The 20,091-nt window shown below is 35.8% G+C and overlaps 1 long non-coding RNA gene and 1 pseudogene across 4 annotated transcripts; one reads left to right on the forward strand and one right to left on the reverse strand.

Annotated features, from left to right (window-relative positions):
- Window positions 1-775: 775 nt before the first annotated feature.
- LOC137950594 (mitogen-activated protein kinase kinase 5-like) lies at window positions 776-1,692 on the reverse strand (annotated as a pseudogene).
- Window positions 1,693-8,941: 7,249 nt separating this feature from the next.
- Window positions 8,942-19,166, forward strand: LOC137950596 (uncharacterized). Of its 4 annotated transcripts, XR_011111975.1 has the most exons (12): window positions 9,063-9,237; window positions 9,738-9,820; window positions 9,912-10,026; window positions 10,555-10,600; window positions 10,676-10,731; window positions 17,857-17,936; window positions 18,021-18,091; window positions 18,185-18,225; window positions 18,321-18,422; window positions 18,501-18,572; window positions 18,694-18,758; window positions 18,844-19,166. It is a non-coding gene; the product is annotated as an uncharacterized lncRNA (long non-coding RNA). The 4 variants fall into 4 exon arrangements; XR_011111974.1 differs by lacking the exon at window positions 9,063-9,237 and adding an exon at window positions 8,942-9,021 and having other exon boundaries at window positions 18,501-18,758; XR_011111973.1 differs by having other exon boundaries at window positions 18,501-18,758.
- The last annotated feature ends 925 nt before the right edge of the window (window positions 19,167-20,091 follow it).

Below are 20,091 nucleotides of genomic sequence, written 5' to 3' on the forward strand. Positions count from 1 at the left end.
TTTGCCCATAATATACTTTTTCAAGCATAAAAAAGGATGGGTGCAGTCTAGCTACAGGGTTGCTTCCTAGGTGTCGGTAGCGTTATTCAAAAGTTGAAATCCTGGAACAGGGCGAGCCTACTCGGTTTATGCATTTGGCCCGCTGAGGTGGAGTGGAAAAGAAGTCATGGCCATTGTTATTATTCAAATGATGCATAATGAGCTAGTAACCTTTTTTTCGCCTCTCGTCTCGAGTTTTTTGTTCCACTACTGTCACAGTTCAACGAGTCCAGACGATTTGTCTTTCATCCAAACAATAAATCTTCCAGTTTCAAGGTCAAAATGGAAGAAGAAACCTATAATTGCCTCAAGTATGAACAAGGGATCTCCACGTTTCGAGGTCAAAACTTAAGAAAAAACCTATAATTGCCTCAACAAGTGTCCACAAGTGATTCTAATGTCTTATAATTCTTCATTTTTTCAACTACAAATATTCCAGTTTCAAGGTCAAAATGTAAGAAAAAACCTTCAATTGCCTCAACAAGTGTCCACCAATGATCCATGTCAATTCCATACTTTAAAAGTTCACAATTCCTTCATTCATTCTGCTATGCCTCCTCCAAGGAGACCATTCATGAGTTGCCTATTTGTTGGTATATATGATCACAGTTAAAGAGCAGAGTTAAGGCCAACTCTTGCACAAAAGGTGTGCAAAGAATTTATGCCAACCTAATCAATCCAATCTTTCAAAATAAAGATACCATCAAACAACACTACAAACACAGTTGAAATCAAATGGAAAATCAATTAGTGGTAATCTCTCCCATTTCCAATTGTCTCATGTAACAGGATGAAAAAAACAAAAAAGATTACAAAAAACAATATACTGATCCTGCCGGTTCCCGATTAAAAGGAACAGGAAATAAAAGAAGAAAAGAGAAGAAGCATAGGATGAGGCAGCATGGCAGGCAGCTGTGGGCTGGTCGCCTGGGTTACGAAGGGGTGGGTGAGTAGCTGCGCCGCGGTCCACCGTGTTGCTGGATCTTTCTGGAGACAACAACCGATGAAGCTTCAGAACTCCTTTGACGCAGTCGGCGGCGCTTCCGGTGGTGGCCAGTAACAAATAGCACACATCAAACTAGCCCAATCGCCTTGCCGACCGATTCCAGAAAAAGGGAATCTCCCCAAGAAGCACTCAAGAATGCTTAAACCAAGACTCCAGATATCCCCTGCGTATCCGTCGTAGCTGCCGTGGTTAAGATCGGTGTTGATCCGCTCCGGACTCATGTACGCGATTGTCCCAACAGAGGAGTTGCAGGGGTCCATGGTCTGTGCCAAAATACGACAGACCCGAAGTCGGCGATCTTGACCTGGTTTTGATTGTTAATGAGAAGGTTCGAGGGTTTAATATCCCCATGAACGATTTTGCGGCGGTGGAGATAAGCGAGTCCTTGAAGGATCTAGCGCGCTGCATCGGAAAGAAGCGGCTCAGGGAGGCGACGACCGTCAAGAGAACCCCCATGCATAAACTGCAGCAAGACTTGGATCTCTCCAGCGTGGTCGACCATACCGTGGCAACGGATAATATGAGGGTTATCAGCCGTGCGAAGAATTTCGATCTCGCGGCAGATCTGGAGCCGAACGGACGGCCTCGTAATTTCTGTAAATTACCTTCAGCGCGTACGTCCGGTTAGTCGGCCGGTTGCAAACCATTTAAATCAATAATATTTTTAAAAATAATTATTTTTTTTTTTACTTTTTCATAATAAAATTTATAAGATTTTTAAAACCAGAAATTAATATTTTTAAAATACTTTTTAAATTACAAATAAAAAAATTAATAATAAAAATAAAATAGGAGAAACAACGTTTGCTTACATCCCATGCTGGCAAGTTGATGATGTATCATGATGACATGTTGTACATATGTTTGATGACGTGGTGATGTGAACTCACGCCGGAGCCGACAATCTTGATACCGTATAAGAGTAGTTAGGGGTCTAAGCTGTGGAGGACGAAGATGCTGGAATAGAATTGTTAGAGGGCGGAAACAGGAGAGGGACGACCAAGGATAGATCATGTGGCCGAGTATATTTATTAATAAAAGTTATCAAAAAGAAATCTCACAATAGTGAAAGTTGCATGTAATATATTCATTAAAAACCTTTCACTCGAGTTTTTTTAATCCTCCAGTTAATTTTAGTAGTAATACTCTTTAGGGACATGTTTCTCTCTTCACAAGTCATGTTACATATACATTTGCTGTTTGTATCCAAAATTAAGGAAGTTTCTACTCATAATTATTCAAACTTGTGACTTGTAACATGTTTGTTGTAAGAGTTATTTTTCTATCTAGTTGAAACCATAGATTTGGAAGGGACTAGGGTTGTGTAAACGGGATTTGAAAGCTATTGCTACCAAGTTTATAGTAGTTGTGCGAGTTTTGTGCATTTTAAATAATTAAATCTATGTAATAAAATCTTATGTGATGTTGTTCGAATTGATGTTGTCGATGACATGAAGATGAATGGGGTACATGAGAAGTAGAAGAAATCTCATAGTTGTTGGCACGTGTCATAGACACCAAAATATTGACTTGTTTGAAGCCACAACGAATATTTGATTAAATATTTTGATATTTTAAAGGTAAGGATTGTTGGAATTATGGTTTCAAATATATTATTTATAAAATAAAATTAAAATGATATTAGAGGCGTGGGGCCCACTTCTAGATGTTTTGTCATTGGATGTTCAGTATAGGGAATAATGGCCAGCACATCCCCCAGTAGGGGTAGATTAATTGGGTGCATTGACTTAGTGGACACATCCCTTGGGAATAAGGAGATGTATCTCTCCTTAGGGGATGTATCTCTCCTTAGAGGATGTATCTCTCCTAAGGGGATGTATCCTTATGAATAGTCATTAGTGCCACACCCTTTGGAAATCTATAAATTCCTTCATGGTCTTACAAGTGAGGCTAAGGCTATTTGCACATCCAGTCTGGTTGAATGAGGGCAAGCTTATCACTTGTAAACAAATTATCAAATGTTATCTTGTGCACTTTAAGTTCTATTTATATTCTTCAAGATGAAATGTATGTTATCTTTATTTTTCTTATTTCAATTCTATGATATATATATGGCTCTCATGATAAGGAAAATTATGGAGGATTTAATATTTATTTCTATGATATTTATTTTATTATTATTTGACATCAAGTCTAACAAATACAAGTGAATAATGCCTCTGCTGGTATCATAGAGATAAATTCTAATTTTCTATATTTTTTGGATTTTTTTAGCTATTTATTTATGAATGGAAATAAACCTAGTTTAGGCTTATTGTGTTTTGGCGCCACAGGCGAGCCTACCAATGCGCGGGCCGCTGTGCACGGGCTGCTGTTTGGGCATGCCTATTAACACGCGGGCTTGTGTGGTCCGGGTTTGTAATGACCTGGGACCATGAACCAAATCGGGGTTTTCTAATATAATGAGCCAGAATGTGTTTTAAGAGTTGTTTTGACCCAGAATTTTATTTTTAATTGAATTTCCATGTTATTTGGAATTTATTTGGCTATTTGAGATCCAAGACTATAGGTTTGAAGATTTATATGTTGACATTTTATAAATAGTTCATATCTAATTGGTTTAGTTGTTGGATAATTATTTCTTTGCTATAATTTCTTGAAGTATTTATAATTTGTCTTATTGCATGCCTTGTTATCTATTTATGTATTTTATGTGAAAATTAATTTAATTATATAACTTGCAAAATCCCCAAAGGGTAACATGAGTTGTATAATTAGATTAGTATATTGTAAATTAATTTATATGAATCCCCAAAGGGTAAGTATGAATTAATTTATTTGTTTGTTTGTTTGTTTGTGATATTGTTGTTTGTTTATTATGTGTGGAATGATTTACCTAGTAACTCTCATGAATCCCCAAAGGGTAAGTGGGAGTACTAGATGTCTGAGATGATTGTATAATTATGTATAATCTCCCAAATATTGAAATATTTTTTGGATGACACGAACATCGAGTAGTGGACATAATTTTGCTGAGTCCCTAATGAAAAATGTACTTGATGGGACTAATTATGTGAACTGGTCACAACGGGTTGACTTAATGCTACAAGGCTATAGGTTTGATAAGATTATCAAAGTAAATACTCCTCCTCAAAGACCTTCCCGAATAAACTACCTCGATAATCTAAAATAGTATAAGAAGGACCTTAGAAATTTCAAGGAATGGGATGGTGCTAATGAAATTTCTAGGTCACATATTCTTGGGGCTCTAAGTGAGACTCTCTTGATGAGTTGTTTTCAGGTCCCCACTACAAAATAGATTTTCAACCAGATTGAGGCTAAATATGGTAAAAAATCGTCTATTCACATCAATAACTTATGACAAAAGTTCACTCGTGCCAAGAGCGCAAAAAATGCTGATGTGAGAAAACATGTAAATGACATGCTTCCATAGCAGATGAGTTACAATATCATGGTTGACCAATGGATGAAGAAACTAAAATGGTCACCATTATCAACTCTTTACCCAAATCTCTCAAATATATTCAAGATTTTTATTCTTTGTCCAAGACAAAGTGGACTATATTTGATTTGGTTAATATGATCGACCACCAGTCCGATAGACTCAATCCAAGTATTGAGTTAAATAAACCTTCACCTAGCGCTAACGTAGTTTTGAAGCCGAAGAAGAAGAATTTTAAGAAACAGGGAAAGAACTTTCTATTTCAAAACTTCAAGGACAAAAAGGTCAATCAACAAAGGGTTGAAGTACATGCAAATCAACGTGTTTGCTTCTTTTGTAATAAGCCAAGATATATAAAGAAGTATTGTAGGGCTTTGAAAATCATGCAAGAGGGGGCAGCAAGAAAAAACTAGTGAGTCCTAATCTCTTGAAACTTGTACTATTTATATCAAGCCTTTTAGTTGGTGGGCTGATTCTGGTGCAACTGTTCATGTATCGAATGAGTTGCAGGGCTTCAAGGAGCTAAGAAAGATTGAGGACAAAACAAACTTTATTTACATGGGAAATGACGAAAAGGCCATTGTGGAAGGCGTAGGAACTTACCGGCTAAAGCTTGTTGAGAAAAAGTTTTTTGATTTAGAAGATTATCTTTATGGTCCTTCTATGAGAAGAAGTCTATTATCTGTATCTTGTCTTGAGAAACTTGGATTTACACTTTACTTTGGAAGCAGAAAGTTCTTTATGTTACTAGATGATAAAGTTATTTTGAGAGGTTTTCGAAATTTTGGTCTATATCAATTGCAACTTAGTGGAAATATGGTATTCAGTGTTTTTACTTCTTCGGATGTTAAAGAAAATGAATTGTATTTGTGGCATTTATGACTAGGGTATATAAACAAGGATAGAATTACAAGACTTGTGACACAAGGATTATTGAAAAATCTTTCACATAATGATTTTCTTATTTGTGAGTGTTGTATATATGGGAAAATGACAAAGATGCCCTTTCCATCCAAAGGCTCAAGAAGTTCTCATGTTTTGGATATTATTCATTATGATATATGTAGACCTATGAATGTAAATACTCGTAATGGTCATTCGTGTTTTATCACATTTATAGATGATTGCTCAAGATATGGAAGAGAATATTTACTGCATAGAAAAAATGAGGCCTTAGATTATTTCAAAACCTTCAAATTGGAGGTAGAAAATGCTATAGGAAGGAAGATCAAAACATTGCACATCGACAGAAGTGGAGAGTATTGTTTGGAGTTATTCTCTGAATTTTGCAAGTCAAATGGGATTATCCATATGTTTATCATGCCTTATACACATGAACAGAACGGTACTGCTGAAAGGAGAAATCGAACCTTACTAGAGATGGTAAGATCTATGATGGCACTTGCAAATTTGCCAATATCTTTTTGGGGCGAAGCACTATTGATAGCTACCTATATCTCAAATAGAGTGTCTTCAAAGTCAATTGAGAAAACACCTTATGAGGTATAGTCAGACAAAATTCCTAGTCTTAACCATTTTAAAGTATGGGGATGTGTTGCTCATGTTTTAAAACTTGATCCTAAGGACAAATTGAAGGCTAAGACTCGAAGATGTTTATTCGTTGGGTACTCTGAGCATTCGAAAGGATATAAGTTATATGACCCCAAGGAGAAGGTGATTATTGAAAATAGATATGTAAAATTCATTGAGGATAGATTTGATTGTGATGAAGATTTAGGTACGAAGTTTCACATGGAAGAATATGTTGAAATTTCTTCTTCTAAATCTCCTTCTAATATAGAGAATTCCACCCAAACAGATATTCGAAGAGTGACTAGAGAAAGAAAACCTAGTCAACTCCTATCATCTTCAAATTTTTATACCTATGCTGGAGAAACTTATGAAAGAACAAGGTTGAATGAAGATTTTACTGATCCTGACACTTACAAGGAAGCACTCCTTGATGTGGATTCCGACAAGTGGAAGTCGACAATGGAAGAAGAGATGGACTCTATGTATAAAAATGAAGTTTGGAAACTTGTTGATCCTCCTCCATCGGTTAAGCCCATTAAGTGCAAGTGGATTTTTACATGGAAGAGAAATGTTGAAGGTAAAGTTGAAGGATTCAAAGCTCGTCTTGTTGCCAAGGGTTTTACTCAACAATAAGGGATTGATTATGACGAAACATTCCCTCATGTTGCACGAATATTGTCTATTCGAGCTCTCCTGGCATTGGTTGCATATTATGACTATGAGTTGTTTCAAATGGATGTTAAAACCGTTTTTCTAAATGGAAATTTGGATGAGGAGATTTATATGGAACAACCACGTGGATTTGTTAGACATGAGACTGAAGCAAAGGTATGTAAATTGGACAAGTCTATTTACGGTTTGTCAAGTTCAATGAAGCAATTACAACATATGGTTTACTCAGAATCCAAAAGATCATTGTGTTTATATAAAAACAGTGGGAGATCGCATTGTCTTTCTTACTTTATACGTTGATGATATTTTATTAGCCGGGAATGATATTCAGTTACTCCAAGGTATAAAGACATGGTTGTTTCAGACATATGATATGAAAGACCTTGGGGAAGCTTCTTATATTCTTGGCATTAAAATTCTACGGGATACAGTTTTGCGAAAATTGAGTTTGTCTCTAGAAACGTATAATGAAAATAGTGTAACACATAAAACAAATTATACTCAAACACATACAATTAATTTAATCTATAAAAAATGCATTACCCTTTGGGGATTTTTCAAATTATATAATTAAATTAATTATATTGTTTTTCCACATCTATAACTTAATTGGATATGAACTAAACCAATTTGATATGAACTATTTATCAAATATCAACATATAAATCTTCAAATAGCCAAATAAATTCCAAATAACATGAAAATTCCATTCAAAATAAAATTATGGGTAAAAATAAACCCTTAAAACACATTCTGGCTCATTATATAAGTAAAACCCGGTTTAGTTCAAGGTCCTGGGTCATTACAGACCCGGACCGCACAAGCCAGCGCATTGGCAGACCCGCACCAGCAGGCCCGCCTGCGGCGCCAAAACTCAATAAGCCTAAATTAGGCTTATTTTCATTCACAAATACATAGCCGATAAATCAAAAAAAATATGGAAAAAATATCAAAAATTAGATTTTATCTCTATGATACCAGTAGAGGCATTAATCACTTGTATTTGTTAGACTTAATGTCTAATAATAATAAAATAAACATCATAGAAATAGATATTAAATCCTCAATAGTTTTTCTTATCATGAGAATCATACATATATCATAGATTTAAAATAAGAAGAATAAAGAGAGCATACATTTCATCTTACAGAATATAAATAGAACTTGAAGTATACAAAATAACCTTTTATAATTTGTTTACAAGTGATAAGTTTTCTCCCGTTCAGCCAGATTGGATATGCAAATAGCCTTAGCCTCACTTATAAGAACATGGAGGAATTTATAAATTTCCAAATGGTGTGGCACTAATGACTATTCATAAGGACACATCCTCTTATAAGAGATACATCATCTCAGGAGAGATATATCCCCTCAAGAGAGACACATCTCTTTATTCCCAAGGGATGTGTCTACTAAGTCAATGCACCCATTTAATCTACCTTTACAGGCGGATGTGCTGGTCATTATTCCCTATACTGAACATCCAATGACAAAGCATCTAGAAGTGGGCCCCACGCCATATGAATCATGGAAATTTTATTTTATAAATAATATATTTGAAACCATAATTCCAACACTATCTAGTTGAAACCATAGATTTGGAAGGGACCAAGGTTGTATAACCGGGATTTGAAAGCTATTACTACCAAGTTTATAGTAGTTGTGCGAGTTTTGTGCATTTTCAATAATTAAATCAATGTAATAAAATCTTATGTGATGTTGTTCAGATTGATTGATGTTGTCGATGACATCAAGATGAATGGGGTACATGAGAAGTAGAAGAAATCTCATAGTTGTTAGCACGTGTCATAGGCAAAAAACTTTTGCCAAGTTAGAAGCCACAACGAATATTTGATTAAATATTTTGATATTGTAAAGGTAATGATTTGTTTAATTATTATTTTGTGATTATTTAATTACATATTAGTTATTTATTAGTTTATCACAAGTTAAAATATATCTTAGTTTATTAATAAAAAAGTTAATTACAACTATATTAAGAGTCAATAGACTAATATCTTTTTTATATAAATTAATGAGTGAGAATTTAGGTATTGCAAAATAATATTTTGATTAACTATTTTTATATTATAAAAGGAAGTATTTGTTTAATTATGTTATTATTATATATTTAATTAAATAATCTTAATTTTTACGTAAGAGTAGTAAAATGTTATATTTTTAGCGAAAATCATTTCTATTCTGATAATTTTATCCATAGGTTATTTAGTAACCCCCAAAAGTGCTTCCTTTCCTGCGATTAGCTTCTTATTTTCTACATATTTAATTCTTCTCTTCTCGACTACCGTCTTCCCTCGACCATCGGTTCTTGTTGAGTTTTTAACTGGTAATGCAAGGTCGAAATTGTTCTATTCTTCTTCTTCTACATAGTTTATTTTGATTGCATGTTACTTTTTTTTAACTGATTTTTTTTCTCCGTGTTGTCGTTCGAGAGTAATGTGTATAAAGGCATGAGGTCATTATTAAGGCTGTAAATTTTTGGGATTTCCTCTGTTTGTCGAATGGCGGAAGCCTCTGCATCTTCGTTGTTTTAGACATCCTAGTAAGTTTGAATACAGTTGATGCTGATTGCTCGTTCTAGTTGGTTCGATCTTTTTCTTCTTCTGATTTTTTCTGTGAGATATCATACTACTCTTTTTTATCTAATGGAATAAAAGAAACATAAAAAGTAGCAATTTTCCTGGTTTTATGTGAAGCCAAGTGGATGCTGATGAAAGTAATTTTCATATCAACAAGACGTTGTTTTCGGCCATGTATCATATAACAATCTCACAGTTATGCGCGTTCAGGTTTCATTAGCATTTTTTCCGTTGACACTTTACTCGAGATCAGTGTATTTGCTATTATTTTCAATTGTCACACGGTTTCTACAGTTCTAATTTCAGCGATTTTTATTTATATTTTGTAATCATGCTCTCTTTTTTTGTCCCTTTTATGGCACAATTTAATTAAAATATTTCCTTTCGGTTGGTTCATGTTTGATGCTTCAATTCCTTTGCATCTGGTAGTGTTGTCTCGTTATGATTCCCTACTGCATTGCAGAGATCGCTTGCATGAGATGAAACATGGAGGCTAGAAAAATTCTTCTGTTACTCCTTTGTTTGGATCTGTCTTTCCTGGCCGTTGTAAGTTATGTCTACTCGATTTTACTATTATCATTAGTTTTTTCTTTTCTTTTTTCTGAATTTTGTCTTGAGTATCTTATCCCATGGGCAGATTTCAGTGGGGTCACCTACGGGTACCCTGCTGATGTTGATGCAAAATGTGATGATGGAGCTTCGGATGAAAGGGAAGGTGAATCTTCCCTATTGTTCACCAAATTAAGTATGAGGTATGTGGTTAATCAGTTACGTCTACCTGCTTTCCTAGAAAGGTTAAGCATATTTTGTATGGAAAAGCTTGGGATATTGCAAAAAAAAATCAATGGAAGGTTTATGACTGCTTATTTCTACATCAAAGGTAGTTTTAGTTAAAATTATTATTTATTTATGTTGTACTTGAAATAATTGACTACTTTCGAAATAGTAAACTAATTAACTATTAGAGGTTCTCTGTTGGATATTATATATGATGCAGTGAAATCATAGTTTCATATCATTAGTTGATGGCTTCTATTTGCTTGCCAATAACAAATGGCAAGGTGAATGATCCTTCTGTTGGGGTTCTGAGAGTCTTGGATGGTTGTTCCAAGTAGATTTACATGTACAAATCTCTCAGAAAAGATCTACGAGTACTGAAGTATTTAGCTTTTGTGCAATCCTGCTCTGAAGGGCTTGGACTCTCAATTTGATTTCCTGTATAAGATGCGGCCCTCTTTTTCACTCTTTCACAAAATAAGTATCTGTCTTTTATCTTTCAGGGTCTCTTTTGATTGAATCTAAACCTCAAGAACCCACCAAGCATCAGTAAGTTAAAAGATATCTTTGTAGTAAGAGAATTTGTTGTGCTGTTTCAACCTTTTAACTTTCTATATTTACCAGTTATGATTGGGATGCGGCTACTACAGAAAGTTTTCTACTAAAACATGGTGTTTTAGGTATGCATATGTTCATCTGTTTCAACAATTACTTTTTCTATAATCTTCTTTTGTGAACTTTGAGATTTTTTTATTTTTTGTGAAATTGTAAATGAGCTTTTACTAAGAGAGAAGAGAGTACAACAGGCCCTTCCTAGGGAGAAGGAAGGTCAAGGAGAGAAATACATTGAAAGAATACAATAAAAAAAATTATGGTGTAGATGGCAAGATCCGAAAAAGAAGTTCCTTCCTTCACAGGCAAGCTTGTTTGCAGCTGTGTTGTATGACCTTGGGAAATGGTGCCATGTGGTTGTGAAGTTCTGTGTTGTTCATAATCTCCTTGACCAGATGATGTAATGTCCAGTGGGGATCAGTTCTCTTACTACACCAGCTAATGAAAGTATAGGAATCACCTTCCACAATAAGTGGTTAATGAGTGGTTGGACATCTGCATGAAGAGAAGCAGAATGTATTAATATAATGTAAGATACAACTTACAATTAGGAAGAGAAAGAAAATCATTCATCAACGAGAGTGGAATCCTCAAATATAGATCCAATTAACTACTAGGCTAAGTTTCCTTCTCCCACCATTAGACTAGATGAGTTTTGAGTATTCATCTTCATTCCCGTGAGCTGTTTCAGCTTCAGTTGCATTGCAATGACCTCTTTGAACCGAAAAAATCATGTGTTTGGCTTGATGAGTCATTAATTGCACCACCAACTCCAGTTGGGCTGGGGTTACCCATGGATTTCTTCTCAAATTTCAAATTCAGCCAGAGGTAGCCTCTTCCCTAGTTTGTCAGATACATCTCTCTTAAATGTTGTGTTAGATTCTTTAAACGAATTCACCTATTTCCACCGCCGTAAGATTGTTCCTTAATTTGTTTAACCATCGAATCTCAACAACAGTAACCAAATCAAAACCAGATGAAGAGTGTCTACTTTGAGGTCAATCGCATCTGGGCACAAACCACTGCAATTAAGTTGGATGAATCTCCTTAACCAGTTGAAGCAATGTCCAGTGGGGGATCAATTCCCTTACTATGCCAGCTTATGAAATTATATGATTCACCTTCCACAATAAGCCGTTAATGAGTGGTTGGACATATGCATGAAGAGAAGCAGAATTTATTAATATAATGTAAGATACAACATACAATCAGGAAGAGAAGACAAAATCATTCATTAAGGAGAGTGGAATCCCCAAATATAGATCCAATTAACTACTAGGCTTAGTCTCCTTCTACCACCACTAGGCTAAAGAAGTTTTGAGTATTCATCTTTATTCCCGTGAGTTGTTTCAGCTTCAGTTGCACTTCAATGACCTCTTTGAACAGAAAAAATCATGTGTTTGGCTAGATGAGTCCCCAGTTACACCACCAACTCCAGTTGGGCTGGGGTACCCATGGATGTGTTCTCAAATTTCAATTTTTAGCCAGAGGTAGCCTCTTCCCTAGTTTGTCAGGTGTCTCTCTTGAACATGCTGTGTCAGATTCTTTTAACGGAATCACCTATGTCCACCGCTATAAATCCGTTCATCAATTTGTTACATCATCGAATCTCAACGACCAAAATCAGATGAAGAATGTCAACTTCGAGGTCTTATTGTAAGATACAACATACTATCAAAAAGAGAAGATGAAATCATTCATTAAGGAGAGTGGAATCCCAAAATATATAACCAATTAACTTCTAGGCTAAATCTCCTTCTATCACCACTAGACTAGTGAAGTTCTGAGTATTTATCTTCATTCCCACGAGTTGTGCTTTCATTTCAGCTACAATTGCGCTACAATGACCTCTTTGTGCTGAAAAAATCTTGTGTTTGGCTAGATGAATTTCCTGTTGCACCACCAACTCAAGTTGGGCTTTCTCAAAGTTCAATTTCAGCCAGAGGTGGCCTCTTCCCTAGTTTGTCTAGTGCCCCTCTCTAGCATGCTGTGTAAGATTCTTTAAACGGATTCACCTATGTCCACTCACGTGAGATTGTTCATCAATTTGTTAAACCATCGAATCTCATAGACGAAAACCAGATAAAAAATAGATGAAGAATTTCAACTTCGAGGTCATTCACATCTTAGCACGGACTACTGCAATTCCTCTGAAATAATTGCATGCATGTGTCTAGAGTAGGTCTCAACCATCGGAGTAACTGTGGGTACATCAAGATATTTGGGTCTATCATATCATTTTAAATTGACACTTCAATTATCTTTTTCGTGAATGTGAAATCTACCCTTTCCATGCTGAGACTGAATGCAAGACATCATACTAGAAGGCTGTGACTATTAACGACATGCTCAAGTCAGAAACATCACTTTTTTTAGAGATATTTTAATGACATATAGCAAAAACTTCTTCATGAACCAAACACCAAAATTACTCTCTTTCAAAAAAAATTCAAAGGCCAAAATTACTTCTGAAGGTAATCACTGGAACAGAAATACTGGCTTGATTAAGTTGGATGAATCAACTTGACCGGATGAAGTAATGAGCAGTGGGGATCAGTTCCCTTACTACACCAACTTATGAAAGTATATGAATCACCCTCCACAATAATCTGTTAAGGAGTGGTTGGACATTTGGATGAAGACAAGCAGAATTTATTAATATAATGTAGGGTACAACATACAATCAGGATGAGAAGATGAAATCATTCATTAAGAAGAGTAGAATCCCAAATATAGAACCAATTAATTACTAGGCTAAGCCTCCTTCTACCACCACTAGACTAGTGAATTTTTGAGTTTTCATCTTCATTCCCATGAGTTGTGGTTTCATTTCAGCTCATTAGAAAGCCCTGATGTGACCATTAACCAAAGGCTCAAGTCACACACATCACTTCCTTTTGAGAGCTACTCTAATGACATATGACAAAAACTTTTTCATGAACCAAAGTAAAAAATTACTCCATTTCAAAAAAATAAAAGGTCAAAATTACTGCTGAAAGAAATCACTGAAATAGAAATACAGGCACGATTAAGTTGGAAGATTCTCCTTGACCAGATGAAGTATTGTTCAGTTGGGATCAGTTCCCTTACTATACCAGCTTATGAAAGTTTATGAATCACCTTCCACAATAAGCCATTAATGAGTGGTTGGACATATGCATGAAGAGAAGCAGAATTTATTAACATAATGTAAGATACAAAATACAATCAAGAAGAGAAGATTAAATCATTCATTAAGAAGAGTAGAATCCCCAAATATGGAACCAATTAACTACTAAGCTAAGTCTCCTTCTACCACCACTAGACTGGTGAAGCTTTGAGTATTCATCTTTATTCCTGTGAGTTGTGCTTTCATTTCAGCTTTAGTTTCGTTGCAATGACTTCTTTGACTCAAAAAAATCATGTGTTTGACTAGATGAGTCTCCAACTGCACCTCCAACTCAAGTTGGACTGGGGTCACCCATGGATCTATTCTCAAAGTTCAATTTCACCCAGAGGTAGCCTCTTCCCTAGTTTGTTAGATGCACCTCTCTAACATGCTGTGTCAAATTCTTTAAACGAACTCACCCATATCCATTGTCGTAAGATTGTTCATCAATTTGTTAAACCATTGAATCTCAACAACCAAAACCAGATGAAGAATGTCAACTTCGAGGTCAATCGCATCTTTGCACAGACCACTGCAATTCCTCTAAAATAATTGCGTATATGTGTCTGGAGTAGGTCTCAATCATCGGAGTTACCATGGGTACATCAGAGATATTTGGAGTCTATAATGTCATTTTAAACTGTACACTTCTAGGGGGCATCGAGCCGAGCTGAGCAAGAACCTGCCTATGTTCGAGCCAAGTTTGATTTAAATATTTCGAACTCGAGCTCGAGCCAAGCGCATCTTCGAACCCAATAATTTTAATCGAGTTCGATCTCCAACATACATTTAAAACTTTGTAAAAAAATACATGTCAAATAAACTGTATATAAAATTATGCATACATTTTACATAAAATTGGGCATGACCTATATACATAATTCCTGCATAAAATTGGGCATGTGCTAGGGGGAGAGGTAGGCCTGGTAAGCTAATAATCCACATTGATTTGTTGCTAAACTGTACAGAATAACTGACTCCAATCAGTAGATAAGACTGAGACTGGTCAACAATAAAGACAAGGGTGCTCTAATACCAAAGTCCACATGTCTAAGTGGCCGTCCTCTGGAGAAGTCCCAGATGACGGACTTTGAATCAAGACCACCTGTAACAGCTGCCAAGAAAAAAACATGTGAAACATTTCCAAAGGAAACAGGATAACAATGCCAACAAGTTTGCCAAATACTCAAGAATGTTGTCACTAATGGGAAAGCATCATGAAATAATTTACACATGCCCAGACATTGCAAAATTACATCAATCACAACAGCTTGCTAAACAATAGAAAGTCTCCAAGGAAGGAATTGCACACTGCTACAAATCTAGGCAGACATGGTCCATAAGTACATACTGAGTAACAAAATTTCCTTAAGGACGTGCAATTTTGTGGGGAAGATAAGATCCAACAAATTAAAGTAGATCATTTGGTGATAAAAATAAAATAAAAAATGTATAAAAGGATACAATTTTATGGCCTGCTCTTAGAGTCTTGTACAGGTGTTGCTGGTTGGTGTCAATTATCTGCCAAAGAGATCAAACTCAATAAATTGATTGTAGGGACAATCATTTGAACAAGATGCAGCAGATTCTGTTAGTGTCATTCAATGAAGGCCTAACAAATTTGAAGGCAAAAATGGTTGTTTTGACTACGATCAATCTGGAAGGAACATCAGGAAGTTAGATACAGGTACACAGATAGTTTGATATATTCCACATTATGGAAAACAAAGTTCAAATTTTCTTTAGATGCCTTTATTTTCAGAAAACAATAACATGTCTCTTATGTCAAGTCAACATTTATCATTTATTTCTATGACATAATTGAGCACACTGAAAATCTTAAAAGTAGACAAAATACCTTCACATCACCACTGTCATCAGCAGCAGCAAGAAAGGATGACTTGGATCTGAATGTAATCTGCAAAAAAAAAGAGTGAAAATTTTGAAGTTCAAAGTTATATGTACATTATAGAAAATACAAGCATCATAATTGATAAATGGTTCCTATTCCCAGGAAGTTGGCCATATGAAGCCGCTGAGTAAAATCAAAGACTTTCAAATTTCAAGAAGTTACATCCTAGTTCCAACAAAATGTTTTCATGTTTTGAAGGGGGGAAGGGGAAGAGAAAAAGACGATGTATTTCTCGATCTCTCTATTTTTATCTGTTTTATCTGTCTCGATGTCTGTAGGTGAATGTGGGCGGATAGGTTGGTGCAGCTTTATTCAGAACAGCGTAGGAGTTCACAGAATTTACCTGATTTATCACGTCCTTGTTATAGTTATAATTCTCCAAAGGCTTCCATGCAGATGCCTCCAAGATAAAATACATTAGTGATTAAAATTGATAGAAGTGATCAAATGTGAACAAAAGGAACCTACTGAGTGATGGTATAAGTGTCAAGAACTAACACTATTACAGCATGATTTTGCAAGCTAGTTTTATTGAGCATTTATATTGCACTCATATTGAGTATCACTGGAATAATCAGCATGTAATTGTATGGGAGAGCTTCATATTGTAGGAGATATGAAAATAGGGTTTGACAAACTGATAACACAGCACAGAGAACTTAAGCCCAAATCAAAATCAACATTGATCGGGGATGCGAATCTGCTATTTTAACACCCATCAATTGGTTCACAACCATCATTAACTATTTGGGAGCAACTATCATTACCGAAAGCATTTACTAAACAGACATTCAGAAAAACGGTAACTAAACTCATTTAGCAATGACCTCTCATGCTCTTGAGAAGAGGGTGTGTTCATAACATAGATTTAGGAACACAACACATACATATCATAAAATTTAAGGAAAACAAAACAGTTGACTAATGATAAATTGATACCTCATGCACATCAGAAAATATGACTTCTGTCCCTGAAGAGGCATAGATAACATTTTCATTCCCTGCCACAAGGAATGATCATGTTAGCAATACGTCCATTTGAACCAAAAGGAGAGCAAAAAGCTTTTTTTCTATGAATGTTGATCACACACAGACACACTACATCTGAAACCTTGGCGAGACTTGAATCCAAGACATCACACTAGAAACTCCTCAACTAGTCACTGGGTCTTAAAACAGCATCAACAGCAGACGTTCGTCCGATTGAAGATAAATAATGGAAAATTGAAGATAAAAATGAAAAAAACAATCAATTGTTAGGTTGGCGACGGAAAAAAAAAAACAGAAGATTAAGATAAAACAACTTACCTCTGTTCTCAAATTTCAATTTCAGCAAGAGGTAGCCTCTTCCCTAGTTTGTCAGGTGCCCCTCTCGAACATGTTGTGTCAGATTCTTTTAACGGATTCACCTATGTCCACCGTCGCAAAACCGTTCATCAATTTGTTAAACCGTCGAATCTCAACAACCAAAACCAAAAAAAACCAGATGAAGAATGTCAACTTCGCGGTCAATCGCATCTTGGCATAGACCACTGCAATTCCTCTGAGATAATTGTGTACTTGAGTCTGGAGTAGGTCTCAACCATCGGAGTTACCATGGGTACATCAGAGATGGTTGGAGTCTATAATGTATTTTTAACAGTACACTTCAATTCTCTTTTTCTTGAATGTGAAATCCGCCCTTTCTAAGGTGAGACTTGAATGCAAGACATCATACTAGAAAGCCCCGGTGTGACCATTAACCAAAGGCTCAAGTCACACACATCACTTTCTTTTCAAAGATACTCTATTGACATATAACAAAGACTTTTTCATAAACAAAAGACCAAAATTACTCCATTTAAAAAAAAAAAGGCCAAAATTACTGCTGAAAGAAATCACTAAAACAGAAATACAGACTCGATTAAGTTGGATGTAAAGATCCCCAGGGTAATGCCCACTTAGTTAATAAATTCTTGAAATCAATGATTTCAATCTATCAAGGGAATACAAACTCAACATTGAGTGTAACCATGCTACCCTATCCAAACACAGGTGTGGATTTATATTTTGCATTTGAAGTTAAATGTTTAGTTGAGTTTACAGATTTTGCAATGTGGAGCCTTCCCTACAGAAATTTTTTTGCTGTGGCAGCTGTTTCCATCAGCTTGAAACTGCAAGGATCAGTGGGTTGCTTGGAAACGTTGATGCAAACACCGGCGACCCCCAGATTGGTGAAAATTTGTTGTATTATATTTCTGAAAGGGAATGAAAAGATTTTTGCTTTAATTAATAATGAAGACATTGCATTACAATAGGTTGGGACACTGATCAATTCCTCGTGGACATTGGAGAGGCAACTCTGATTATGCTAAGTATGGTTAGAAATGTAAGTCTTGATGTAGCTGTTTCAACTCCATAGCTTACAGATCTAGAAAGTTTAGGGAGAGTTTGTTACTCAATTAGTTTTACTGGTGAATAGGGAGGGCTTGCACCTGATGGATTCAACTTTGATGCAAAACTGTGAGTTCTTTCCTTGCAAATGTGTTCTAATGTATATGCTTGTAAATTTTAGTTCTGACCCTTGACTCTTAACTTCTTACCAAATTGTTCTTCAGTCGGAGAGAGAGAGTACAGATCTAGAAGATTTATTCATTGCTCATATATCTGGGATGGATACCCTGGCTCGAGGGCTTTGCAGTGTTGCAAAAATTATTGAGGTCAGGATTTTCTCAACTCTTCTCTTTCAAGTGTGTTATCTGTAATCTGACATTTTCTTCTTTGGCATATACTACTAGGAGGGTGATTTGGATGAGCTGATTAGGAAGCGATATGCAAGCTTTGACTCAGAAATTGGAGCCATGATTGAGGTTCGATTCAATGCTAGAGATAATTAAAAAAAAGAAGACGAGGATACAGATGTATATAAAAGTAAACTCAGGTAGAATTTATTCCTTATTTGGTCATCTTCTCTACATGGTGGAAAAGCAGATTTTGAGAATCTAGAGAAAAAAGCCATGGAATGGGGTGAACCAGTTGTTCCTTCAGAGAAGCAGGTACATGGATCGTTTGAAGAGTTATTTCTTACTTGTTGCATATGCCATTGCAATCACAATAAAAATGTCAACTTTTCTTGAGCAGGAACTGGCTGAGATGATCTTCCAATCGGCTTTGTGATCAGACATAGACACTAGGAGAAACATCAGGATCTGAAGGTTCCATAATAGAGCTAGGAAGTATTTGCAAATAATGGTCATAGCAACAGCAGCACAATCCAGATAGCTGCAGAACATGGGATCTAAGGTGATAGGGGATGCATGATAAGGCTAGTGGCAAGACCCTCAGTCTCTACAATGATGATCATTGGTGTCAGAAGAGCTCACTTTTTTGTTTCTCTTGAACTGATTGGAATGTAAATGGGAATAAACTTTAGCCATTTCTATGGCGACTTCCAAGTGTTTTATTTCCCCTATCTATCTATTTCCCTTTGCCCGTAATATACTTTTTCAAGCATAAAATAAGGATGAGTGCAGTTTAGCTACAGGGTTGCTTCCTGAGTGTAGGTTACATTATTCAAAAGTCGAAATCCTGGTGAAGGGCGAGCCTACTCGGTTCATGCATTTGGCCCCCCGAGGAGGAGTGGAAAAGAAGTCATGGCCATTGTTATTATTCAAATGATGCATAATGAGGTAGTAACTTTTTTTTCGCCCCTCGTCTCAAGTTTTTTGTTCCACTACTGTCACGGTTCAACGAGTCCAGACGATTTGTCTTTCATCCAAACAATAAATCTTCTAGTTTCAAGGTCAAAATGTAAGAAGAAACCTATAATTGCCACAAGTATCAACAAGGGATCCCCACGTTTCGAGGTCAAAACTTTTAGCAAAAACCTATAATTGCCTCAACAAGTGTCCACAAGTGATTCTAATGCCGTATAATTCTCTCTTTTTTCAACTACAAATATTCCAGTTTCAAGGTCAAAATGTAAGAAAAAACCTTCAATTGCTTCAACAAGTGTCCATCAATGATCCCCAGATAACTATTCATTTTTTATTTTCATTACTATCCAGAAAAAAAAGCTTCGGAAGATCCATGTCAATTCCATACTTTAAAAGTTCACAATTCCTTCATTCATTCTGCTATGCCTCCTCCAAGGAGACCATTCATGAGTTGCCTATTTGTTGGTATATATGATCACAGTTAAAGAGCAGAGTTAAGACCAACACTAGCACAAAAGATGGGCAGAGAATTTACGCCAACCTAATCAATCCAATCTTTCAAAATAAAGATACCCCAACAATGCGAGAGAGAACCATCAAACAACACTAAAAACACAGTTGAAAATCAAATGGAAAATCAACTAGTGATAATCTCTCCCATTTCCAATTGTCT

The sequence above is a fragment of the Aristolochia californica genome, unplaced genomic scaffold (assembly GCF_029961685.1).
Source record: "Aristolochia californica isolate CCGP_79_NKW_82.1479 unplaced genomic scaffold, dmAriCali1.0.hap1 SCAF_14, whole genome shotgun sequence".
In the NCBI taxonomy this organism is placed as follows: domain Eukaryota; kingdom Viridiplantae; phylum Streptophyta; class Magnoliopsida; order Piperales; family Aristolochiaceae; genus Aristolochia; species Aristolochia californica.